Source organism: Saccopteryx bilineata, chromosome 3, assembly GCF_036850765.1.
Source record: "Saccopteryx bilineata isolate mSacBil1 chromosome 3, mSacBil1_pri_phased_curated, whole genome shotgun sequence".
Lineage (NCBI taxonomy): Eukaryota > Metazoa > Chordata > Mammalia > Chiroptera > Emballonuridae > Saccopteryx > Saccopteryx bilineata.
Window position 1 is genome coordinate 10,443,654 of NC_089492.1, and position 26,257 is coordinate 10,469,910.

General features: G+C 55.0%; 1 long non-coding RNA gene across 11 annotated transcripts in view; it reads right to left on the reverse strand.

Annotated features, from left to right (window-relative positions):
• Nucleotides 1–26,257, reverse strand: part of LOC136329469 (uncharacterized) — a 353,394-nt gene that overhangs the window by 185,886 nt on the left and 141,251 nt on the right. For 8 of the 11 annotated variants that reach the window (XR_010730205.1, XR_010730208.1, XR_010730210.1 and 5 more), the window contains exon 3: nucleotides 16,511–16,617. The exons of 1 other annotated variant lie outside the window; for it this stretch is intronic. This is a non-coding gene — a long non-coding RNA (uncharacterized lncRNA). Of the gene's footprint in view, nucleotides 1–9,546; nucleotides 10,393–10,482; nucleotides 10,594–16,510; nucleotides 16,618–26,257 lie in introns of those variants that run through there. 2 more of the 11 variants (XR_010730207.1, XR_010730203.1) reach the window with 2 other exon arrangements.

Consider the following 26,257-nt stretch of genomic DNA (forward strand, 5'->3'; position numbering starts at 1 on the left):
AGGCCAGGAACTAGAATAAAGTCGGACAAAATATGCCAGGTGTGAGATGGGGACAGTGTTGCAGGAGCCAGCCACCTGCCCGCGACAAGCGGTGTCACCCACCCCCCTCTCCTGACACGGTGATTCTACCCTTCTAAGAACCTTCCAGAAGCAACATGGTGCACCTTCATGGAAGCCCCACCGTGTGAGAAAAGGAGCTAAGTGCATCTGCACGTCCCGGTCTGGGAAGAGGTCTGCAACACCGGATGTGAGAATGACACGCCGACCAATCCAGGCAGCACGTTGCAGTCTCCCCAGAGAGAAAGAAAAGCCATCGCTTCTGAGCGTGCACCTGTTTCTGAAAGCCACTTGTTGATTTTGCATACTGGTTTTTAAACCTTTGGCAGCCTGACATTGGGCGTGACGTGGCGGGATTTCACCACAGACATCAACAAACGTACAATTCAGGGCCTTTTTTCCCTTCCGGAGAGGTTGAGGGTTTGCATGAATTTCCAGGTAGCAGGAACTATATCTCAGGAAGAGGCGGGACGGGTTCCAGAGGTATCGGTCAGCCCCGTCCTTCTGTTATTCATTTTTAAGATTGGTGCAATCACAGTGATTTTTATTCTTTTAATTATTTTCCAGATATAAAAAGATACTGACCATAAGACATAGGCCAGACTGCTACGATCCCCGTTCCCCTGGCTCTCGGCCCTCGAGGTGACGGTGACGACAGCCTGAGCACCGTGCAGGCCTCCAGCGGGCGTGGACGTCCCAGGCAGACGGGAACCTCCGGCCGACGATAGTGGCTGCTCCTCACTGACCACACTGCTGGGCACCGGGCAGCCCAGGCCAGCCAGCCAGCCAGCCAGACGGCTGAGGTCCTCCTGAGGTCCCCCTGAGGTCCTCCCGGGAGGCTGGGCACGCCTCCTTTGGGAAAAGATTTCCACACACTGTAGAAGGAGATGCAGACCTCATGCCTCATCTGTTACAATCATTATGAATCATACAAGAATCGTCAAGAAACCCAGAGCGCTCCTCCAGGGCCCGCCAGCTCTGATCCCCGGCCAGCCCTTTGCCCTGGCACTGTGAGATCCAGAGAATTTTACGGGATGGTGGTGGAGGACGGGACCCGTGAACTGGAGACAGCAACACCAGTCTCCCGCCCAGGCGATGTGAGGCTTTCTCCTTCGGAACACCCTGGACAGCATGCTCATCACAGCCCACATGATACCGATCTGAGAGGAGGGAGACCTGGCCACAGACCAGCAGAGGCTCCCCCAAGCAGAGGCTCCCCCAAGCAGAGGCTCCCTGCGTCAGCCTGCTTTCGCCATCCGTCTTTCTACCTGGAAAAGAGTTTGCCGCCTGGACCACTTCAGTATCCAACCCCCTCCTGTTTCTCCCAGGGTCAGCTCAGAGACACAGGGCCGAGGGCCTCCAGTAATCTAACAGTGGAAACAGAGGCAAGGCAGACAGCTGCCCATCTCCCTGGGAGAGCCTCTGCTGACCCCCAGCCTGGGGCCTGGCGTGGAGGGGCTGGTCGTGACAGGACGGCTGATCCGTGGGCCACTTAAATGACCTGAACTCTCGTAGCACCTCTGTCTGTATCGTATCATCATGCCACGTTAACAATGTTCCTCCTGTCCCTCTTCCCGTAAGGTAGCCCTTTCTAACCACCCCTGTGATGTCAAATGGCTAAATAATGAATTCTCTGCACGTGCAGTTCCTTCAAATACCCCCGTATTCTGTGATATTGAAGCGATTTCTGATTTTTCACTGTCATAAATACCACGACAACTAACACCTTTGTGGCTTAAATAACAGACATTGTTTTTCCCCTTCCAGTTCTGGAAACTGGATTCCAAGATGGAGGAGTCGGCAGGTCTGGTTTCGTCAAAGGCCTCTCTCTTTGGGTCGCGCACGACCGGCCACCTTCTTGCTGTGTCCTCACATTGGGGGTAGGTGGGGGGAGAGAGGAAGCAAGCTGTCTCCTATCTCTTTTTTACAGGGTGCTGATCCCATTATGAGGGCCCCACCCTCATGACCTCATCTAAATCTAATTACTTCCCAAATTAGGGGTTAGAGTATCTGCATATGAATTTGGGGACCAGGATACACAATTCAGTCCACAGCACTTTCCCTGGTAAGTCTCGCTAAGCAGAAGCAAATCTTATTCAGACACTGATTGAGTACCCCAACGCCTACGAAAAAGCATTAATTATATGTGCTGAGGAATCCCAGGTGAATTACCGGCTCATAAGACACTTTATCGTCTAGAGCAGGTCACTCGTACCTGTGCCATAAGAACAAAGGGACCATAAGCCAGGGACAGGAAGTTCACAGATAGAGTCACAGTGAGACGGTAACATAGCCTTGCCCTTTGATTAGCTTTGATTATGGAGGTGGTGACCCCTGAGCTGAAATCAGGAATTTCTCATCCATTCACTATGGACTGAGCATCTTCCCTAGACTGGGCTCCACACGGTGAGCTGCAGATGTCGCTGTGAGCAGAACAGGTGTGCCAGCAGCCCTGGGCGAAATGGAACTGCTTTCTGCTATGGGAGTGAGACCCTTCCAGGTGGGGTGCGTCACCCCAAACGGCGCTGCGCACCTCACCCGAGCACAGTGCCTGGCCCTGCCTAGATGCTCAGTGACATTATCTCATAAAATGAGGAGTGAAAACCAAGACACTTCCAAACTCGGCCTTCCTCATCAGAGATAATTAATGAGCGCTTGCTGAAGAACGTTTCTGCTAATAAAGATAGCAGACACCTAATACTGTACACGCTTTTGAGCTCTGCACCTTACTGGTAGGGACTTCATTATCAGCTTGATTGTGGCACTTGATAAAAGGCTGGTGTGTACGAAGAGTAGCTCAACCATGCATTTATAACATCTGGGAATACGGGGCGATAATGAGGAGGAAGAAATAGCCTGACAGCGATCACCAGCCTGCAGAAACCAGTGCAACAGCTTAACTCTCTAAGTGTACCCTGAACTAAAAACAAAAACAAAAGAAGAGAGCTTGGACCAGTTAGCTCCCGGTTCCTAGACAACCTTGGCTGTGGGTCTCAGGCCCCCATCCCACAGTGAGTGAGCCCCCAAACCTCACCGGACGATTGGAAGGAAGGGAGACACGATGCATGAAGGGTGTTCGGCACGTTGCCCAGTACTGCAGGGACTCAAAGGACTCACACAGGCACTTCTATATCCTATTTTACTATCATCACCGCCATCAGAGCCACCACTGAGGGTGCCATCCACGGAGACATCGTGCCAGGACCTGGCAGCGGGAGGGATGGGGCAGTCCACAGTCCACGCTGGTCAACTCCCGCCCCACAGGAGCCTCCCTCACGACATGTCCCGTGTGCTCCTGCTTCTCCCTTCTCGGATCAAGGGAGGATCTGCTCTGAAACGGGAAAACCAACCTACACCTAAAAATAAATCTGCCTGAATGAAATTTTACACTAACTACAAAAGCCTAGTGATCACTAAATATTCCCGGGAGGGGCCCTGGCCGGTGGGCTCAGCGGTAGAGCATCGGCCCGTCATGTAGAAGTCCTAGGTTTGAATCCTGGTCAGGGTACTCAGGAGAAGTGACCATCTGCTTCTCTACCCCTCCCACTCCCCTTCCCCCTTCTCTCTCTCTCTCTTCCCTTCCCGCAGCCATGGCTCGAATGAATAAGTTGGCCTCAGGTACTGAGGATGGCTCCATGGCCTCCACCTCAGGCACTAAAATAGCTCAGTTGCTGAGCAATGGAGCAGCAGCCCCAGACGGGAGTTGCTGGGCAGATCCCGGTCAGGGCGCATGCTGGAGTCTGTCTCTCTGCTTCCCTGCCTCTCACTTGATCAGGGAAAAAAAAAAAAAAAATTCCTGGGAGGAACCAATGATGAATCACTAGTTAATTGGGTTTAGTACTCTCAAGCACCACTTAACAAGTGATTGCTCTCCTCAGAGGAGCAAATATGGTGACTGTCACTTGGCAAATTTCTCATTTGCACTCATCAAAAGGCTACATACACACTTAGTTTAGAATAAAGCCTTTTAACGGTGAACCATCGCCAGCTTCCTCAGATAAAGGGAAGATGAGTCAGCCGGGGTCACTGTCAACCCACAGAGACTGCAGGCCACCTCTGTGTCCACCACGGACAGACTTTAAAGATCAGCTTTGGGGACGCGGAGAGCGGAGGAAACACGGGGCGGGTTCCCACTGGGTAGGAACGCTTTCGCGGCGTTGCCGAGGCAGGAAAACACGACAGAAACGGAGTCGGAGGAAGGCGTCAACACTGAACACGCAATGGCAGAGCACAGCCACACACACAAACCAAACGCTGATTACTTTCCCACTAGAACACGGAAGCATGCCCTCGGTTAAAAAAAAATCAGAGTGAAAGCTCCCACTTTTTCACACCTTCCAACCACATTTCCCAGAAATGTCTGTTAACAGGAAGCACATGCCCTTCTCAGAATCTCTCCCATGTGTCGAGACGTACGCTTACGGCTCTACAGTTCTGCCTAAATGTTTTCCAAAAGGGGGCCGATGCAACACAAAATGGACTACTAATCTTCAATTAACTGATTATGGACACTTTGGCCTTACTAATAGATGTAGAAATTTATCACATTGTTTGTGGTTACCATTTCTTTTCTCTTCAAAATAATTTCACACTTACAAAAAGAGTTTAAAAAAAAAAAAAAGACTCCCCATGGCCTTGCAATGCCTTGATATTGCTCTTTTATACTCACAAGGCAGCTATCAAAGTGTGTCAGGGAGTGAACATGCATGTAGTACACATGAGGGCCTGCATTATTCCAAAACCTACAAAATCTCAGACACTTGATCAAAAAGAAGCAAAGTGAACAGAAACAGAAGTTGTAACACCTTCTTACACCCTGTTGTGGCTTAAACTGTGTGCCTCTCTCCCCACCCCCACCCCTGAAAAAAGACATGTGGTAACGAGAACCCCCATATCTGTGAACGTGACCTTATTTGGAAACAGGGTCTTTGCAGAAGTCATCAAGGGAAGACAAAGTCATACCGAATGAGAGCGTGCTCATCCTCATAAGAACAGGGAAAGTCACACACACAGGGAGGAAGGTCACGTGCGGATGGGAGCGGAGGTCGGAGTGACCCAAGTACAACCTAAGGCAGGCCCAGACGCCAGCCACCACCAGGAACTAGGAGGGAGGACAGAAGGAGTCTACCCTAGAATTTTTCAGAGGGCATGGGGCCCGGATGACACCTTGATGCTAGGCTGTCAGAGAACACAGTTCTGCTATTTTTAGCCACGTACTGTGGGGTACTTCTCACAGCAGCCTTGCAAACGAATACGAACCCCCATGCATCTGCCCGGCCCATGGTGGAACGCTCCGAAGGAAAGAGCCTCAAGCGATGAAGGGAACTTGGGACGCACGGACGAAGACCTGTTTTTGTTCCAGTGGATCATCGCATTGACCGCTACCGTTGAGAGCTCCCAAGGAGTATCAGGATTTGTGGCGTCGTACCCTGAGAAACATCAAGTGTCAGCCTCGGCGTGACCGTGCTGGGTCAGGAAGGGCTGAGTGGTCCGGAGCACAGGGAGAAGTCACGGCAGCGGCCTTGCTTTTGTCTCGTGGACACACTGCAGTGAGCAGCTGCGGGGTATGGAGCGTGGCAGGGAGTGTGCCCCGGGCAGCCGGCTCAGAGGAAACTCCCCAAGAAGCACCCAGCCCACGCATTCCCCCCGCCAGCCTCACTTCCCCCTGTCGGCATGGCCCGGTCTACTTGACGAGGCTGTTTCCAGCCCCCATGGGCACACACCCCTGCTGAAGCAGAGGAGCCCAGCTCACCCTGGGGACCAGCGTTCACCCGTGGAAAGCCCAAAGCTTCACCTCCATGAGCAGCAGGTCGTGGAGAGAGGGGCTGCCGGGCAGCCCCCAGGGGTACTCGTGCTTGTGGGCAGGCAGGAAGTGTAAGCTGCCGGGCTTCCAGGCAGGGACTGCCAGTGGGCGGCGGAGCGATGGCAGGCCGGGAAAACCTGCTTCGCACTCCAGTGGGCAGAGGAGACAAGTCTAGGAACTACAGAAATACACCTGGCGTAGCACCCAGGCTTCGCCGCCGGAGGGAAAGCACGCTGCTTGTCTGAACGGGCAGACTCCGGGTAGAGAACGGGCCAGTTACTGAAAAGGGGAGAGGGGACCCAGGGTATCCGGGAAGCAGTGGGCTGTGCAGGGGGAGCGCCCCCCTTTAGGGCTGGGGTGTGCAGGGAGGGTGTCAGCACTGAGAAGCCTGCAGGATGCCGCAGAGCCCCGGCAGGGGTGTCCTCTGAGAGCAGCCAATGAGGCTGGTTCCCAGAGTGCGGGACAAAATAAAAATAATAAAACCCTGCAAACTGGAAGCCACTGCTGCTTGGGGGCCAAGGGCTGCTGGCGGGGGAAGACGTGTTGCTACAGTGACAATGTTGGGAACAGGAGGCAAATCAGAAGGGACAAGGCTCTCCCCGTCCCCCAGCTCCCAGCTTCCCTTAGACTGAGAACAATCCCATCCGGCCACCCTGGGCCAGCGGTCCTGCAGGACCACAGTCAGTGGCCACAGACTGGCACTGCCCCCTTTCTGCTGGGCAGGCATAGGAGCAGTCATGAAGTCTGTAACTTGCCAGGATACCTGGCTCCTCCTCAGCCCTGCACGCCTGCCAGCTCCCCACCAAACCTGCGGTCTGCCCGCCGGGCCGGCAGCACTAATTTATACCGCCGCGTGGCTCCCATAGACACCTGAGGGTGAGCCCCTGGCCGAAAGGGAAGCCGGGTGAGGGCTCTGCGCTGTGTGTGGCTCCTTCCTCCACTCAGTGCACACCGGGTCTCAGAGAGCATGTGTCTGGCCCACTGCATTATTCCAGCTCTGGAATCCAATGGATGACCACTTCCCTGGATTGGGGGCCATGGGAGGTGCTGCCCAGGTGATGTCGACGTGGGAGAGTCAGCCAGGAGAAAATATTTTAAAAGGTGGGTGCATTTTGGAAGGAGTAAGCCCAGAGGGCACCAGGAACGTAGGTGAGGGAGGGGATCGTAGGGGGAGACATGGGAGGGGAGGGCCAATAGGGAAGGCTTCCCACGAGAGGACAGGAAGGCCGCGACCAGGAAGGGCACACAGGCCTGTGAGCATGAGTGTCCCATCTGCAAGCATTTCTGGGCAGCACGTGTCTCTGAGTGTTCAACTGTGTCCAGTTCATGCTGACTGCTGCTCCTGAGACCACACTGCCCATGGGGGGATGTCCATTGTCCTCAGCCCCCTGCTCTCAGCCCGTGTTGTCTTTTGGACTTCACCATTGATTAACTCCTCTTGCCAACCAATGTGGGCAAAACCACAAGTCTGTTCAAAAATGTATGGTCATAGCCCTGGTCGGTTGGCTCAATAGCAGAGCATCGGCCCAGCATGTGGAAGTCCCGGATTCGATTCCTGGCCAGGGCACACAGGAGAAGCGCCCACCTGCTTCTCCACCCTTCCCCCTCTCCTTCCTCTCTACCTCTCTCTTCCCCTCCCACAGCCAAGGCTCCACTGGAACAAAGTTGGCCCGGGTGCTGAGGATGGCTCCATGGCCTCCACCTCAGGTGCTAGAATGGCTCCAATTGCAGCAGAGCAACGCCCCAGAGGGGCCAAGGATCACCCCCTGGTGGGCATGCCAGTGGATCCCGGCAGGTCGCATGCGGGAGTCTGTCTGTCTGCCCCCCCCCCCACTTCTCACTTCGGAAAAATACACACACAAAAAAAATGTGTGGTCACAGAGTAGAGTTAGGACATCAACATGGACTCATGGTTAGTTTGATAAAGCTATAAAAGAATATCTATGGAAATATGTACACGGGTTAGTATACACACATTTTATTGTTCTGTCGGCTGAGAGGGCCTAGCAATGACACCCCAGTAGCAATGAACACTTCTAGCACCAACATCTTGGTTTCTAAAACCATTCTCCAATAAAAAAACACCAGAGCTCGCTGGAGAAATGGACCAATTCTAAGTCTGGGGCAGACAACATACAAGGTGACCCTAGAGCATGTTATAGAGCCAGAAAATAAGAAAATGCTAAGAAAAAGAAAAAAAAATCCTACCATGACAGGGGTATATCGAAAGGGCATAGGAGCCAACTGAAATTGTTCTCAATGGCCAAAGCTGGGGGAAAAAATTGAGCCATAAAATCAAGTCATATTGGATTATAATCCAAAGTATATAATAAATATTCATGAGTCTATATTGATATAGATTAATAAATGGGGGAGAAGAGAGAAAGCTCACATGGATAAGAATTCCAAATAGTGTGTATAGATTCTCTAATCAAGAGGATAACCCCCCACCCCAGGAGTGATTTGTATACGGTGACATCGTCACAAGCGTAAGGGAGGGGGACAGGAGAGGGACAGTATCTTCCCAGCGGAGAAACCCGACAAGCAACACCACAGCCAGGTAATCAAGGTTCACGTAACAGCGATTAGTCACGTTGACACTAAGCAGCCGTGACGTCACATTACCGCACGTGATGGACAGTGCTCTGCCTCTGAGCTCTTGCTCCCTGAATCCCTCATCCCGTGTGACGAGGAAAACATCAGACAAAACCTAACAGGGCATTCTCCACAATATAGACCAGTACTCCTCAGGACCTCCAAAATCATCAAAAACAAGGAAAGTCTGAGAAACTGTCCCAGCCAAAAGGAACCTGAGGACACAGAGCAAGTAATGGTCATGTAGGGTCTGGGGGGGGGACCCTAGAACCAAACAGGCCTCAGATACAAACCAAGGAAATCAAAAAAGTATCAACTGTGGCTAATAAGAATGCTTCAATATTGGTCATGAGTTATAACTAACGTGCTACACTGCTTTAAGATGTCAATAGTAAAGAAAGCTCGATGTAGGGTATGTGGGACCATTCTAACCTATGTTCACAATTTATCAGTAAAATCTAAAATAATTCTAAAAGCAAAGTTTGTGTTGCCTGAATGGTGGTGGCACAGTGGATAGAGCACTGACCTGGGACACTGAGATCCCAGGTTCAAAACCCCAAGGTCGCCAGCTTGAGCGCGGGCCCATCTGGCTTGAGCGTAGGGTCACCGGCTTGAGCGTGGTTTCATAGACATGATCTCACAGTCGCTGGCTTAAAGCCCAAGGTCGCTGGCTTGAGCAAGGGGTCACTGGCTCAGCTGGAGCCCCCCAGTCAAGGCACACAGGAGAAAGCCCAAGGTCGCTGGCTTGAGCAAGGGGTCACTGGCTCAGCTGGAGCCCCCCCAGTCAAGGCACACAGGAGAAAGCAATCACTAAACAACTAAAGTGACACAACTACAAGTTGATGCTTCTCATCTCTCTCCCTTCATCTCTCTCCCTTCATCTCTCTCTCTCTCTCTCTCTCTCTAAAAAAAATGAACAAAAAATTAAAAATGAAAGTAAAGTTTGTTTAAAAAGTGTGTGAAGGATGTACATAGTGGAGTAGAGGTGTGTGGGGGGGTACAGGTAAATAATGATGACATTTGGAATACTTCCTCCGATTTCTGTTCCTCGAAGTGCCTATCTTACACTGTCTAATAAACTCACGTGTTAGCAGCCTGGAAAAGGAACTGGCATCAATGTGACACGTGCGAGCTGGGAGGGACCGCGGGCGCCACCCAGTCACCTGCTCTCAATCACAGCCGGGGGGACCAGGTTCAAGCAAGGGAGCGAAGGGCTAGCGAATGGTCAGCCCAGCCCTCCCTGGCGGAGGGCCGTAGGTGCGCATCCTCGAGGGTTCACAGTTACGTTATCTGTGTGTGAGACACATGCTAGGTGCCACGTGCTTCTACATGATTTCAAGTTCTTCTCTTTAAAAACAAACAAAACAACAAAAACTCGAGGCTAAGATTTAGCAGCTTTTTCTAATGAGAGGGTCACTTGCTAAACTGAAGCAACTGCTCCCTGACCCAGGTAACTCCAGCCTGCCATGTGTCTCCTGAGGCCTTTGACGGTCGTCCCTGCTGCCGCTCTGTCCCCGCAGGCGCCCTCCCAGCTCGGGGTCCAGATCCTCCGCACACAGGGAGTGGGGCCCCTTCTGGGCAGCGGTGGCTCTGAGACGCTCCGCGTGCCCCGCTGTGGCTCCGAGATGCTCCGCACTCCCCACTGTTGCGCTGAGACGCTCCGCACGCCCCGCTGTTGCGCTGAGACGCTCCGCACTGCCCGCTGTGGCTCCGAGACGCTCCGCACGCCCCGCTGTGGCTCCGAGACGCTCCGCACGCCCCGCTGTGGCTCCGAGACGCTCCGCACGCCCCGCTGTTGCGCTGAGACGCTCCGCACGCCCCGCTGTGGCTCTGAGACGCTCTGAGCAGTGACCCATCGGCTAGCGTCCACGTTCGTCTGCTCCAAGCCGTTTTCTCTCCCGCTCGGTCACTCTCCCTGAGCTGCTGGCAGATGGTGCCTTTATGAAGAAAACACTGGTGGTAGGCAGGGCATCCTGAGGACTTTTTTGTCCCCTCCAAAGATGAAACCATAAAACTAGGAAACTGACCTGTCCCACCACGGTGCCACATCTGGCCTCCAAGGCTCATAAGGGCTGTTTCCTGCTGTCGCAGAGCAGAGCTACGGCGGCTTCATGCCGGTGAGAAATCAGATGGTGGACCTTTAAAAAATGTGTGTGTGGTTAAGGAAAAGTATCATAGAATACTAAGTATTCTATTAATACTAATAGAAATAAGGAAAAAAAGAAAATTTAAGTGATAGCTTCCCTGAGCCTGCTCCTTCCCTGTGCATCTGCCTCGCCCTCAGTGGAAGCGGAGGGAGTGGGGAAAGTGACTAGCCAGGGGTGGCTGGGGGGGGGAGCGGCTGGGGGGGGTAAGGGGACCCGAGATAGTGTGCACGAAGCAGAACGCGCTGGGAGCACCGTGAGTAAAGACATGCGTGAGCTGTCACGGTCTCCACGCTCACTGCCGGCAGTAAGAGCAGTCGTGTGCTCCTCACTGCACTAGTACCCCAGCCCCACCAACGCCCCTGTCAGGACCCGCCTCATCTGTGACGCTAACGGGTGCCGCTGAAGTTCCCACGCTCAGCCGCCGCAGGAGGCCAGTGGGCGGACCGACCGACAGGACGCACAGAGGGGGTGAGACGCACACACGGGGTGAACGGTCTCCCGCGACACGGGCCGTGCATCTGAACAGGAGGCAGCCCGGTGGGCCCACAGGGCGATGCGGAGTGCTGAGCTGTCTCCTTCCCAGGAGTCTGATGCGGTGACCACACGCGTGTTCAGGGAACACCGAATCTTGTCTGAGCGGGGAGGACGGACAACCATCAGTCGGGCCCAGCGAAGGGAAAGGCCGGAAGTCAGGATCCAGACAACACAGGCCCACAGGAGCTCCGACGGTTATTCACTCAGGCTCCTCGGTTCAGAGATGGGGCTGTAATGGGTCCAAGGTACCAGCTGGGACTCGGCACCCAGAGGGCAGTGCTGGGGCCGAGCATCGCCCTGCCCTGCAGCCCGTGGCCTGAGACAGGCGGCCCCCACGTCCGTGCGCTCGGGCCACGGGGGGGCAATACCAGAGGCTGCACGGCTTACACGGCGGACCTCATTTTCCCACAGTTCCGGAGGCTAGAGCACAGTACCACCAAATCAGTTCCTGATGAGAGGACAGCCACCTTCTCGCTGTGTCCTCACGTGACAGAGAGACCAGAGCGAGCTCTGTGGAGCTTCTTCTCGTAAGGACATTAGCACTATCAGATGAGGACCCCACCCTTATGACCTCATTAACCTTAATGACCCCCTTAATTCGAACAGCCGCCCTGGGGGTTAGGGCTTCAGCTTCTGAATCTGGGGTGGGATTGGGGGCGGGGCACATTCAGCCTGTAACACTGTGCAGACACAGCTGTGGGGATACACTGCTCCCCCCCCCACCTCCGCTCTCCGCCAGGGTGGCGCGCGTCTGCTCTGCTCTCTCCCCACAGCGGGCGCAGCACCTGGCGCCCAGCGGGAAAGTGGCAGCGGGCAGAGAGGGAGGGAGAACACTGTGACATCATGCCAGTCAGCCTGCAGGTGCTGGGGAAGTGACAGGTGAGACAGACCCCCGCCCGGGGCAGGAGGGGGGGCACAGCCCGATGTCATCAGTCTATTCCCGCAGGAGGCACTGCAGACAGAAAGAGCCTCATCTGCAGGAAAAAAACAGCTGGGAGAGGGAGATAGGGAGAGACAGAGGGCGCAGCGGAGAAGCAAGGAGAGAGAGTCCGTCCAGATATGCCTGTGATGAGGGTGGGGTGGGCTGGGGTGCAGGGGTGGGTGGCTGGATCCCGAAGATGCCTGTGGGGACTTGAGACCCACCATCACCAGCGAGCAGGGAGGTGTCACCAATGCCATCTCGCTCAGAGTCCCCAATCCATGCACCCGTGAAGTATGATGTCTTAGCTCAGGCTGCCATGACAAGATACCACAGACTGGGCGGCTTCGACAGCAGCCACTAGCGTCTCACTATGCCAGAGTCCAGAAGTCCAAGGTCAAGGTGCCGGCAGACGCAGTTCCTGGTGTGCGGGGAGCAGGCTGACATCGCTCCTCCTGTGTCCCCGCACTGTGGAGGTCAGAAAGAGAGCTGCTCTCCGGCATCTCTTCTTTGTAAGAGCATAACCCCCTCATGGGGCTCCACCCTCACGACTTGGACCTAGTCACCTCCTGACACCGTCACATTGGGAATGGGGGTTTCAGCGCATGCTGACGACATACGCAGGGCATTCCAGGAGGCACACGCAGGCAAGCCGATTTGTCTCAGGATTCCCGTCAGAGCAGGAAGGGCGGCTTTTCTCTGCTTCGTTACAGACACCGTGCAGAGAGGCACACGGCAGGTGCTCAGTAAGCAGAGAACAAAAGGAAGGAAAAGGAGAAAGGACTTATAAACGGTGAGGTTCCCCAGCAGACGCCAGTGCTGACTTTGTTCCCAGAGCACACTGAGGAGCCCCAGACGCTCTTTCTGAATCGTGTCTGCCTTGCGAGCCCAAACCCAGGCTCCTACAAGTCAGTCAGTCCAAGAAAGCCTTCCCCAAGCACGTCCTGTGCGCCAGTCACGATGCAGAAAGCTGGGGCAAAGAAGGAGAACAAGACCCAGAGGCTGCCCTCGAGGTATTTCCGATCCAGGGAGAAGCCGGGAACTGCCTCCAAGGACAGGATGAAACCCACTGGGGAGGTCACAGGAGCTGGAGGTTCCAGCCCAGCCTTCACCCCGACAATCACTGTAACAGCTCCCCCCCGTAACAACCACCGAGCTCGCTCACTGTGCGGCCAGCTGCTGGACAAGCAGGACAGAGTAAGACACCCAGAAAGGTTTCATTTTCGGGGTGGCTGGCCACCACTCCCTGTCTCTGCATAAGCCCACAGCAGGCACCGCGGAGGAAGCTCGGTGGCCGCTGCTGTGACAGATTATATCAGAAGCAACAAAATTAGGCGCATTTTCCCCTAGCCTTCCGAATCTCTCCTCTGTATTTGCTCTCGTGTTCAAACATTAATTGAACTGCCTTCGCGACTAAAAATAAACTCCAGGTCAAATGCAACAAGCCAAAAACCTCAATATGAAACCACAAGAAGCAGAGCCAGTACCAGAGGTGTATTTAAAAAATATTTCTTTCTCAAGTGTAGAGTTCTGAGGGGGCGGTGTTTTCTGCTTTTTTTTTTCTCTATGTGATGGCCACTGAATACAGGAAACAGCCTTTACACACGTACCTATGGCTAACGGCCAGGGCTGGCTCCTATCCACAGCAGGCAGGAGCCATCAGACACCCTCTGACCAGAGGGGGTCAGCTCGGGAGTACGAGACAGGAGCCAAGAGATGCTTCCAGGGGAGGCTGGGCCAAAAGAGGGGTCGAAAGAGCAAGGTGGGGGGTCAAAGGGAAGAAGCCCACCCTGTGTGCATGTCCAAGGAGGATTCTGGATGGCAGAGGAACGGGAGACAGTCAGGTGTCAGCCAGGTAAGCAGGTGGCAGAGTGGGGGTGGTGCTTTCTCAGCTGAGAAGAGTTTGGGAAGCAGTGAAGGACTTGCCCAAGGTCATGAGGGAGTGGGAAGTGGCACTGGGGTGGAACCTAGGTCCCTGGCGCCTCTGGTCCCTGGCAGGAATCTCACACAGCCCGGGTCACGCATGGGAACAGTACAGCTGCTCTCCCGTTGGTGTGTAGCCCAGGTGAGCTGATTTCTAGGCATGGATGCGGGCAGACAGGCTCCCCGTGGGAGTGGCATCCTGGGCCCTAGGACATGGGAGAGCCACTCGGTACAAGCACCAATGCGGGGTCCTGTATCGGAACCCCCATCCAGGCCAGACCTGCCCCGGACGTGTTCGGGCCTGTGCACCTCTGAATCCCAGCGCACACCCTACTCTGCCTGCTCTCAGCAGCTGATTCTAGGGACGTTCCTCTCCCAGCACACCCAGGCAGACCTGCCCAGCCTTCTTCCACTCAGGACGCAGGCCAACCTGGTCACCTCTGCAGCCACGGCACCAAGAGCCAGTTCTTCCAGCTTTCAGATCGTTCACCCCAGTGACTGGCATCCCATCTGCCCTTCCCCCTCAATGAGAACGCTGGTTCCAGCCCGCCAGGTGCCACAGGGACTGGTGGCCACAGAAAACGCTGCCGCAGGTCCCTGTCCGCCCCTGCTCCCAAAGCCGACTGCCTGGGTCCAGAGCATGGGCTCGCGAAACAAACTAGAGACCCAGCGGAGTGACTATGGGCTAAAAACGGAGGCCCGTAGCCCACGCACAGGAAATCCCATCAGCCGCATGCACTGTGGACGAGGTCTGACCCCAGAAGTGACATGGAACTGGCCAGGGAGTGGGCGCACAGAGGTGTGCAGAGTTCCAGGGACAGGGAGGCTTCCTGGTGGTCCACTGCTCAGCTCCTGGCCGGTCTCACTCCCGTGCATCTGTCAAGGGTCTGAAGAGGCGGCACCCTCTCTGGGAAGCCTCTCCGAGGGACCAGGGCACCTCCCCAGGCCTCCCACATGCCTGGTGAGTTCAGCGTGTCCTGTGCATGCATCAGTCCCCGCTCCGTCCTGACTGAAGGCCGTCCACCTCTGTGCGTCCCAGGCTGCGGACCACCACGGGCGGTCAGAAGCAACGCACACAGAGGGCATCAGCGACGCCCTCCACTGCCCTCGCGGTCAGTCCCGCCTCCCGGCTGCGCCCTCCGCTGCCCTCGCGGTCAGTCCTGCCTCCCCGGCGCCCTCCTCACGTGTCCGCATCAGCGCGCCCTCTGCTGCCCTTGCGGTCAGTCCCGCCTCCCGGCTGCGCCCTCCGCTGCCCTCGCAGTCAGTCCTGCCTCCCCGGCGCCCTCCTCACGCGTCCGCATCAGCGCGCCCTCCGCTGCCCTTGCGGTCCATCCTGCCTCCCCGGCGCCCTCCTCACGCGTCCGTCTTTCTCGCCCACCTTCCCATCCTTGCGTTCGTTTCAGGATGGGTAGTTAGACTCATTCTCCATCTTTTATCCTATTATTTATTCTCTTCAGTGTCTCCTTAAAATGAATGAATGAATGAATGAATGAATGAATGAATGAATGAAAGCTGCCGCTGGCCTCATCCATTGCTCTAAATCTTGACCACGTGCTCTCTGCGGTTCCCCCCCAGTAGCTCCGTCCCCCCCAGTCCACTGTCCCCTTTGCCAGGACACGTCCACTTGTTCCTTCAATCCAGACGACAGGCAGCCCAACCCTGGGGTGTCAGGGCCCACGAGACAGCCCCGGCCGGACCCAGCTCACCGGCGACTGGGGTACGGGCAGGAGAAGAACCCGCTTGCTATGACGGACTCAGGCCCGAAACTGTCGGCGGCATCGGAGGAGGGAGCGCTCCACTCTGCTAGGGGCGGGGTCTGTGCGTGACCTGCAGCGGGACTCACAAGCTGGACCGGAGCGGAGCTGGGGGCCGAGTGGACAGCAGGCCAACAGCGTCCAAGCAGTCCGCTGCACGGAAGCACCTCTGGATGGTATCATCATCGAATTTACAGAAATAAATAAAAATAAAAACCCTGTTTTGGAGCGATTCCTCCCTTGCCAGGCAGCATGCTAAGCGCTTCCCCTCCTCTGTCTTGTTCAGCACCCACAACACCCTCCTGAGGCGGGTGCTAATAGGATCCCCGTTTTACACACGAGGAGACTGAGGCCTGGAGAGGCGGGTCTGCCAGGAGCGCTCGGTTTTCACGTCTCACCCTTCACCCCAGGCAGCCTCCGACGTGGTGGGCAAGGAGGTGGGGAGGGAGGAACGGGTCACCCTCCAGATGCCCCCAAGGGCATTGGACCTGGTCACTAACCCCGGCAGCTCCCTCCTGTCCCCTCCCCGGTGTAGTCCCCTCGTGTCTCAGCGGGACCACCAGAGCACCCACCTCTGCCAGGAGGGGCGGTGTGGGGGCATCTCCTAGGAAACAGCGGGCTCCCTCCTCCGCCAGGACCAGAAGGAGAGCTCCTGAGGCCAGCTGCCCAAGCCCGGTGGGGCGGCACCGGAACCACACCCCACGCTGTGCAGCAAGAGATCACCCATTCCAAAAGCAAGTTTCGGTCCCCAACGGTCCAAGAGGAGAAGTTCCCTTACATTCATTCTCCACACCACAAGCTGGTAGAGCTGTGGTTTCGGGAAGGCTGGTTCTCAAGTCCCCCTGGAGAGTAAAGGCACCGGAATCCCAGGTCTAGAACAGGCATCTGGAAATAGATAAGAAAAGGACAGAGAATTATTAGTACAGATGCCCACTGGAGCTATAACATTCATTTCAAAAGTAAGAAGCACCTATTGATTATACGTTAAATGAGAAGCAGAGGAAGAGCAGGCATTAGTTGAGCAACTATGATGTATCAAGTACAGGGATAGACAAATTTAAATACAGTAAGCCTTTTAATCCTAAGAGATCGGCTTTGATAGCTCCGTCTTTCAGAAATCGCCTAAGAGAGAGGCCCAGCCGGAAGTGATGGTCAGATGGCCCTGGTTCCCAAGCCCAGCCAGGTCCCTCCCATCCCCCTTCCCCACTCCAGCTTGCATTCATCTGATTCCAGTTCTGGCGAGAGGGGAATGAGACAGACCTAACCACTCCACTTGGAGCGTGGCCTGTCCCTGATGCCCCAGGCAGCCCACAGATGGTGGGAACGCTGCACCCCGTCACCGAGGAAGCTGTATCAGATTAACCGCGTTGTAGCTCTTCTCTGGGCTCCACACTGTCACCTGGTGACAGGCGTTCAGGGGACATCATGAATTCCTCAGGGAATAAAGAGACAGGTAGCCTCCTCACCGGGGATTCTTACCCTAACGGATAGTCGAGACAGCTTCCATGAGGGGGCCAAAAGGGGACAGTCAGTGTGGGGAATGGGGGTGAGGGGGCCCCCCAGTCTAACAGGTTGTAAGAGGACCACCTAAGATACCCCGGAGCAGGACCAAGATTCAGCAGGTGAGCTTAGACATGGCTTCCTCTCCTTCGAGGGGCACTGTGGGACCCCCAGACACCACACGGTCACATCATGATGGAGTGACCCTTCCAGACCTTCCTCCTGTCCGCTCCCCCAACCCCAAACTCCACAAAATCATGGGTGCCAGGTCACCCGGACGACGCACTCAGTGAGCACAGACTCAGAGCCAAGTGGGATGACAAGTGCTGGAGGAAAATTTACACTCAAAGATTCTGGAAACACCGAGAGACCCGTCCTTGCCCCGAGGACAGAAGCCATCCATTCCCTCTCTCCTTCAGGGAAAGGGGGTCATAATGTGCTTCTCTGAGGCCCTCTGGTTGTCACCTCCCGCCCTCGGAGGTGTCAGTCACAGGGGGACCTACAGCAGCTCCTCCCTCTGAGCGTTGGCGGACCCACCCATTGCTCAGAGCTCCAGTTCCCAGCAGAAGAGGGCGGCTCCCTCTCGTCCGGAGAGGTCTCCCGGCGGCTGACCATGTGTGCAGAACGATCACGTGCCCTCCCCAGCACGCCCGCGCTCCCGTGTGGGCAGCCTCCCACACTTCTCAGGCAGTTTACTTGCCCCAAAAGAAAAGGCGTTTTATTCCCTTATTGTCAAAATGCAGCGGCTTCATCACCCGGAGGACAGCGGCCCAGCTCCCCGCTGGCTGTGGGCTGTCAGGCTGCCCAGTTTGACATCCCGGCTCTACTGAAAACGTCCTGTTAGAAGCCTAAGCAAACGACTCTCTGAGCCTCAATTTCTCATCTTCGACGTTTGTTCTCAATTAAAAAGCAAGAGCCCCGGCAGAGCGGAGCACGTGGCCGGGCATGACGAACACTTAGAAATGTCACCGACTGTGCATGCCACTTCAGCAGTGCGGGGCCTGGCCTGCTTGTCTCCTCCCAGTAAGGAGGGTCAAGGTCCCCCTCTTCCTGTGTCCCCACGATGACTCGGTCAGTGTATGGACTCAGTACACGGAGCACAGGGCTGAGAAAGGAGCCAAAGCCTGTGGTTTGAACCCAAGGGCCCCGGCTCCAGGCCTGACGCGACCGTCGCATCTGGTTATTCACCTGCGAGGCGGAGCAGACCATAACCTGGACCCCCTCCCAGGTGTGCGGCACGCGATCGTGCAGGTGAGGTGTGCCCTGTAAACTGGAGGGTACCGGACAGAGATGTAACGTATCCTTAATGACAGCACCACTTACATGTGCCCTCCGCCCAGGACACACACTCGGCTGAGGAATACCCTCCCCCAGGACCTCCGTGAGCACCTGCAATGTCCCCGGCAGGCCAGGTCAGAGTACAAGCCTCATGTCCATTTCACAGACGTGGGAACTGGAGCTGAGAGAGGCTGAGGAGGCTGCCCGACACCCCACGTTTGTGTGGCTGAACCACGGGGGTGCAAGCTCCCGCCCCCCTCCCTGCAAGGGGAGCAGCAACCCAGAAAGTCGGCTTCTAGCAGAAAAAGAACCTCCTTCCGAGGCAGCCAAACTGATTAATGTTTTTAATTAATGTTGAAACCATGGAGCAATGTGCCTTGGACATTAGGGAACTAAAATTTCTAAGTTCCTCCCAGGAGTGGGCCCAGCCAGAGGCCCGTGGCCAGAGCTGGGGGGAAGGGCCCTGGGCCGGCCAGGATGCTCAGAGTAGAAAGATCACAACCCCATCTCAATGCACCATGCCTGGCCGGCAATGGGGTCACTTCCCACCCACAGAGAGCAGCCAAGGTGAAGGGACGGGCCCCGCACAGAGTGGAGGACTAGGGGGGACATTCATCCTTGGGACTGGGACCAGCCGGCCCAGCAGGAGAGGGAACGGTGGGACAGACACGCAGGCTTGCACCTGGGGGGGGGCGTGGCTGCTGCTCCCACCCCTCCTGCCTGACGCACTGGCCCAAGGACAGGACAGCCACCACTCTGCGGCTGTCAATCAGACCCTGCACTTGCACCTGAACCAGGCGACCACGGGCTTTCTCGGGGTGCTGACAACACTTCCCAGCGCTGTGTCCTGATGCATGAAGTGTCTGAGTGCCCGTCACAGGTAGACCCAGGACCCCACGAGGTGAGAGGTAGATGGGGGCCCAAACACAGGCCCCTCGGCCATCGTGCTCAGGGATCTTCCCGCTCTGCCACCAGGAGTCCAAGCGTGTCACCATCTGAGAGTGTCTACTCCTCCCCACCACCCGAAAGGCAGGGCCGAACATCTTCTTTTCTCCGATGAGGGGAGGCGAAGAGTGTGACATCCGGATTGAATAATGTACTGCTGTGAGCGAGGCCGGCTCATCCTCGGGACAGCAGCCTTGAATGCCACGTACGTGCTGCCCAGGTAGTGGGTAGAGGGGCCCACGGGGTGCTGACGGAGCCAGGACCACCCCGCCCAGAGGCAGGGGCCCTGGGCTGCTCAGCAGAGGACAGACAGACAGCCATTGATAAATGAGCACATGGGGACCTCGGCCTGGACATCGTCAGAACGCCATCTGTTCGCTGCAAACAGACCGCGGAAGTGGACACAGGCGCCGACAGGAGCGGAGGGCAGGCTGGTCCCGCCCGGCCCCGCCCCAGGAAGACCCTGAGAGCAGCCCCGGCCTTGGGATGGGCTCGCTCCCTCTAGAGAAGGCCCTGGAGAAGGGCAGAAACACTGGAGGGTCGCAAAGCCTGGCTCAGGGGCTGCCCCAACTCTGAGGTCCAGCAGGCCTTAGTGCACACTCAGGACGCAGGCTGCGTGGGGCAGGGCTCGTCCCCACTGGTGGGTAGCTGGGCACCCTGGGCAGTCTACTGAACCCCCTGATCATCGTCTGTACATCCGGGCTGGTCGGAGCAGCCACCTTCCAGGCCCGGGGTGAGCACGCACTGCAGCGTAGACAGGGTGCTCAGCGCAATGCCTGGCCCGTGGGAAGTGGTTGGTTAACACTGTGTTGCTGTTCCCAGGGTCTAATTGCTGTCATTATTGCTATCACAGGGCAGGCAGATTAGATAAGCCTGGATCTGAACCCCAGAGCAGCAATTTCCCGGAATGTAACCACAGACCAATCGCTTGACCTCCTTATTCCTCCGTCTGCTCACACAACAAGTGTGGTTGTGACCACCAGCCACACTGGACCACCAAGGATTACAGGACAACGTAGTGAAACAAGTGGTAAATACAGTATGAGCCTCCAAGACGAAGAACCCAACCCAAACCGAGGGGCATTCTACAAAGCAACTGGCCTGAACTCTTCAAAAATGCCAAGACAAGAACGGCCAAGGGCCTGACCAGTGGACAGACCATCAACCTGGGCAGCTGAGGTCCCAGGTTCGAAACCCCCAGGTCACCAGCATGAGCACAGGGCTGCCGGCTTCACTGTGTGATCATCGACATGATCCCATGGCCACTGGCTTGAGCCCAGAGGGCGCTGGCTTGAAGCCCAAGGTTGCTGGCTTGAGCAAGGGGTCACCGGCTCAGGTGCAGCTCCCAGTCACGGCACGTATGCGAAGCAATCAGTGAACAACTAAAGTGACACAATTATGAGTTGATGTTTCTCATCTCTCTCTCTCTCTCTCTCTGAAAATAATAAAGACCAGCCGAGGAACTGTTCCAGTAAGAAGACATGGGCACGGAGTGCAGCGGTGATCTGGAATCAGGAAAAGCCAAAAAGACATTACTGGGACAACTGGTGAAATTGCACGGCCTGTGGATTAGATAATACAACTGTAGCAATGCTCAATTTCCTCGGTTTTAGGATACTTGGGGATAAAAGAGCATGTCTGCAACTTACTCTCAAATGGCTCAGAAAAAACGGCACGTACACGTGTACACGTGTGCGTGCGTGTGCGTGTGCATGTGAGAAGGGGCTCGGGTGGAGAGTGAGTTGACAATCGGTGAATCTGGGTGCACAGTTCTCGGTATCATCCTGGTAAGTGTCTCCGCCAGGATAAAACCCCACCCAGACACAAGATGACCCAGAGCTAGGGAGCAGGACGAAACTAACAGGCCTGAGGGCTGAGTGAGTATCTACCCTCCATGCCAGCCAGAAACACAAGCCTCTCTCACCAAAGCCATGTCACCTCATGTAGAAACGCACCGATTTATTGTGCGGAGAAGTACAAAGGAAAACACTGACAGTTCATTGGAACCACCACCCCTCCCGCCAAAAAAAGGAAAGACAAATGGATAGGTCCCTCTACTCCTGCGCCCCAGGGCCGGCCTTGGAGGGCCCCCAGCCTTGCCAGCCATCGCGCAGAGCGCCAGGGGAGGCACCCTGGAGGAGGGCAGGGGCAGCACGAACCAAGGCAGCCAAGTCTGCCAGGCCGTGTCAGGAGAGCCGCCTGCATCTGCAGCCATCTGGGCCTCCCAAGAACCCTTAAAACAAAATGCTATTCTTTGTTGTTGTTGGTTTGTTTCTTAATTGGTTATTGAATTTATTGGGGTGGCATTGGTTAATAAAGTTACGCAGGTTTCAGGTGTCCACGTCTAGAACACATCATCTGTGTACTGAGTGGTCACCACCCCGGGTCAAGCCTCCCTCCATCACCGTCTGTCCCCCTCCACCCCCTCGGCCTCCCTCCACCCCGCCGCTCCGGCAAGCCCCACGCTGTCGCCTGTGTCTCTAAGTTTCTTCTTTGCTTAATCCCTTCACGTTCCTCGCCCCGCCCCCCGCCCCCCAGCCCTGACAGCTGTCACTCTGGTCTCAGGATCTCTAGGTCCGTTTCTATTTGTTTGTTTGTTTTGTTCCTTAGATTCCACAGGAGACTAATCTATGGGGCTAGTCTTTCTCTCCCTGGCTCATTACACTTCGCACAATACACGGGACCACATTCTTACACTCTACACAAGAATAAACTCAAAGTGGATTAAAGACTTAAAATGTCAGACTGGAAACCATAAAAATTCTAGAAGGAAACATAAAGCAGTTCAATCTCGGACATTTCTCAGAGCACTGTTTTTTTCTGATATATCACCTCAGGCAGGGGAAATAAAAGGAAAAATAAACAAACGGGACTCCATCAAACTAAGAGTTTTTGCTCAGCACAGGCGAATGCTGTCGTTACTCCCATCTCTAGCTGCAGGAGTCGAAGGCTGGAGGGAGGCTCTTGACTGGGCTTTTCATCTAGAAGGTGGGTGACCTGGGATGTGAGCCCAGGGATTTCCACAGGCAAAAGGGAGGCACGCCCTTCGTGCCCACAGAGCAGCCAGCACCAAGACCGGCCCGCCCCTTGATGCCGAGGCCCCCAAGCCAAGTCGCGGTCTCCTTGCTGGGAAGCTAACGTGGTGCTGAGACCGCAGCCCCCTGTCCTGGGTCCCCTGCACCCCACCTGCGTGCCCAGCACCGTCCACAAGAACTGTTTATGAGGCACTCACCTCACGAGCACACACCTTCTTTCCCAAGGGGTTCGGCACTGCGCAGACGATGTCTGGGAGACCCAACAAACGGACAGTGTCGGTGTCACTGGGGAGGGGAAACGGGTCTCAGGGGACAGGGACGGGTAGACATCGTCATCGGAAACTCTTCTCCCTTCTGAGTTTTGTCTAGTGAATGTCTCACCTATTCAGAAAGTTGAGTTTTTGCTTTTTAATATAAAGGAGAGGAAGAAGAACAGAGTCACAGTGTGAGCCGCTCTCTGTTGAGCAAGGGCCGAGCACGCGAGATGGTTCCCATCTACCCCCCCCCCCACACACACACACACACATCCTCCTGCTTTCCCAGGCGGGGGAGCAGAACAACGCAGAAGACCCCCATGCAACCTCGCTCACCGCACTGAATGGCGTTGGTCCAGATCACCACGAGGCCAGCGTGGGTCCCAGAGACGCCCGAGCAGCTGCGGCGGCCACGTGGGGAAGCACCCACAGCGCGGGCACACCTGGTTCTGCAGGGCTCCGCACGTTCTGCGCTTCGACAAACGGAAGAGAAGACCCCCACCAGCAAAAAGATAATGACTCACTGAGGGCTCGGGTGCTGGTTAATATTCTTTAGCAATAAAGCGTATTTTTCAGTTAAGGTATGCACAGTGTTTTGTTTTGCTTTTTAAGACAGAATACTATTGCCTGACCTGTGGTGGCACAGTGGATAAAACCTCAGCCCAGAGTACTGAGGTCGCCGGTTTGAAACCCTGAGCTTGCCTGGTCGAGGCGCATATGAGAAGCAACTGTGAGTTGATGCTTCCCTCTCCTCCTCCCTCTTTCTCTAGCTCTTCTCTCTCTAAAAATCGATAAATAAAATCCTTTTCAAAAAAAAAAAAGACATAATGCTATTGTACACTTAATAGACGACAGCACCAGTGTAAACATTAACTATTACATGCACTGGGGAAGCCCAAACATGTGTGTGACCTGCTTTATTGTGACACTTCCTTCGCTGCAGCGGTCTGGAACCAAGCCAACCGTGTGTCCAAGCTGCGCCTGCCTTCCTAACACAGTCCCTAGCTGCAGCGTGTGCCTGGGACTGTGAGTGCTCTTATCCCACGACAGCCCAGGACGACAGGCTGGGACTCTGGTCATCCCTGTTTGTACAGCTCGAGAGACAAAGGCACAGGGGGCTGGGAAGTGCCCAGAGGACAGAAGTCTAGCTCCAGACACTGGGCTCCTCAGCCCCATACTTCCCCCAGGAGGGACACCGAGGACCCACCACTGTCCCACGGACACAGGATTTGGAGTCAGAGACTCCTGGGCTCTGGACCAAGCTTCCCCTAAAAGCCGCATGCGTGGGAGAGACAGCACGCAGCGGCACGGCCAGTGTGCGGACGGAAGGACGTCACACACGTGGGAACGCTCTGTAAACCGTGCAGTGTGCCGCATGTCCCCCTGCGGTGGCAGCAGCAGGAGGAAGGCACGGCTGGAGAGCCCACCGGGCCAGGCGGTGTTCCCTGAAGCAGGGAAGCATTTCGCCTCCGCCTCAACCTTTCCTGTTTGTACCTATGCTTACGTTCAACTTTCCTTCACAAACATCCTCCCACCCCACCTCTCCTCCCACCCCGGGGGTGTTGCATTATTAAATCAACCCCCAAAACCTCCCTTCCTGCCAGCCCCAGTCTTGTCACCAAAAACATCAAAGCCATAGCTTTCGGTAAAAGACTCTCGGATCTAAAAACAACTCGCCACACGCCAGTCTGCGTAGCACCTGCTGGGCGACCCCATGGGGAGGTGGGTGGGCTGGTGAAACAGTGATCCACACAGGCCGACACTCTGCCGAGAGTCGACCGCCTACCCCACCTCCAAGTCCAGGCCGCTGGATGACCTGACCAGTCCCTCCCCCACCGCAGGCCTCGTGCAAAGGGAGGGGGTTGAACCGGGCAATGGCGAGGTCTCTTTCAGATCTAGAAATCACTGATTTCATCTCCTCTCTCTCAGCATCTTGACTTCCTGAACTGCAATGACAGTTCTTTTGCATACAGGAAAGTTAAAGACCGCATTGTTGCTCAGACCCTGGGGTGTAGTTTTTGGTGACTCAGAGAGGAGAAAATGTATCTTTTTTCACTCCGCTCAAAGGAGTGGTGCCTCCATTCTGCAATGACTCAAATGATGTCAAGTCAATGGGCCAATGGGGACCCTGGGGAAGTTCCAGGCTACTTGGGATTCCAAATGCCAGTGAACTCGAGCAGGGACTTTCCCACACTGAACAGGTGCACGGACAGGTGGGCTGAATGGAGATTCCCATCCCCGAGAAAAGCATCCCTCACCCATTCACTCTCTGTTTCAGTAAGCCACCGTCTGGGAGGCACGGAAACACTGTGCCCACCGCTGGCCCAGGGCCAACCATCCAGGAAGTCACACCCCCAGAATGAAGGTCGCCTCTTCCAGGAAGCCAGCTGAACCACCAGCCACCCCAAAACCTCTAGATTATAGAAGCTCTTAAAAAAATAAAGAAAGCCATTGCTAAAATAGAAAATATTTGCTGAATGAATTAATCATGCTTTAGGTAACCCATCCCCCCAAATACAGGGTACCTGTGGTGTGCAGGGTGCTGTGGACACAAGGGTGATCAGAGCAGACACATCCATGCGGCCATCAGCCAGGGCAGTGGCCGAGAGTGCTGGCAGATGATGGCCTTCATGACCACCTTGCTCGAGGCCGTGTGTCCTTCCAGGGTACCCCACATGCAACGATGGACCAATCCTCATCTCAATGCTGGACAAGTCTGAAGGGACATTCCAGTTCCGGGGCTGCTCCCAGAGGGCTGGCTGAGGCCTTGTTGGGACGTTGTCACAGCCGCACTGCTCCTCTGTCCGGTCCGCATTTCCTCCCGCCTCGGTCTCACGGCTGTTGACCCCAAAGGCATCCCTTCCTTTGCATCCTGCCTACTGACCTACATCTTGGCATCCGCTTCCCAGGGAACCCAACCTGCGCTGAGAAGGTTCTCAGGATGGATGCTCACGCCCTGGGCCACCAGGAGGAAGGCCCTAGGACAGGCGTGGCCAACAGTTTTTGCCCCTGGGCCAGATTAGAAAGAAAACTTTTTTCATGGGCTGGGTGAAATATTAAAATTAAAAAATGTTGAATAAAAAAATGATTCATTTAAGTAAATAAAATTTTGTTATGTAATTTGTTTATGAATAAATGTAAGTGGGTGAAAAAATTTTAATATACAATATTATTTTAATAAAATATATATTTTAATAAAAATATAATTACATACAATATAAATATCAAAACTGCATTGCAATCAATCAAAACAATATTTAATCAATAGAATGAGCTTGAAGGTGTTATATTGCAAATAAAACAATTATTTTGTTTTACAAACAGCCCGGACACGTTTTCAGTTATCAACTGCAGCTATTGTCTATGCCACAATGCCACTTGATTCAGCACACTGACCACAAAAATAACAAATTGTTTGACCTTGGGTGCGCACTGGCAAACTCCGCCTAAAAGAATGTGGGTTTCACATCGCCGCTAATCATCAAACAGTTCATATCGAGTACACATGAGTAT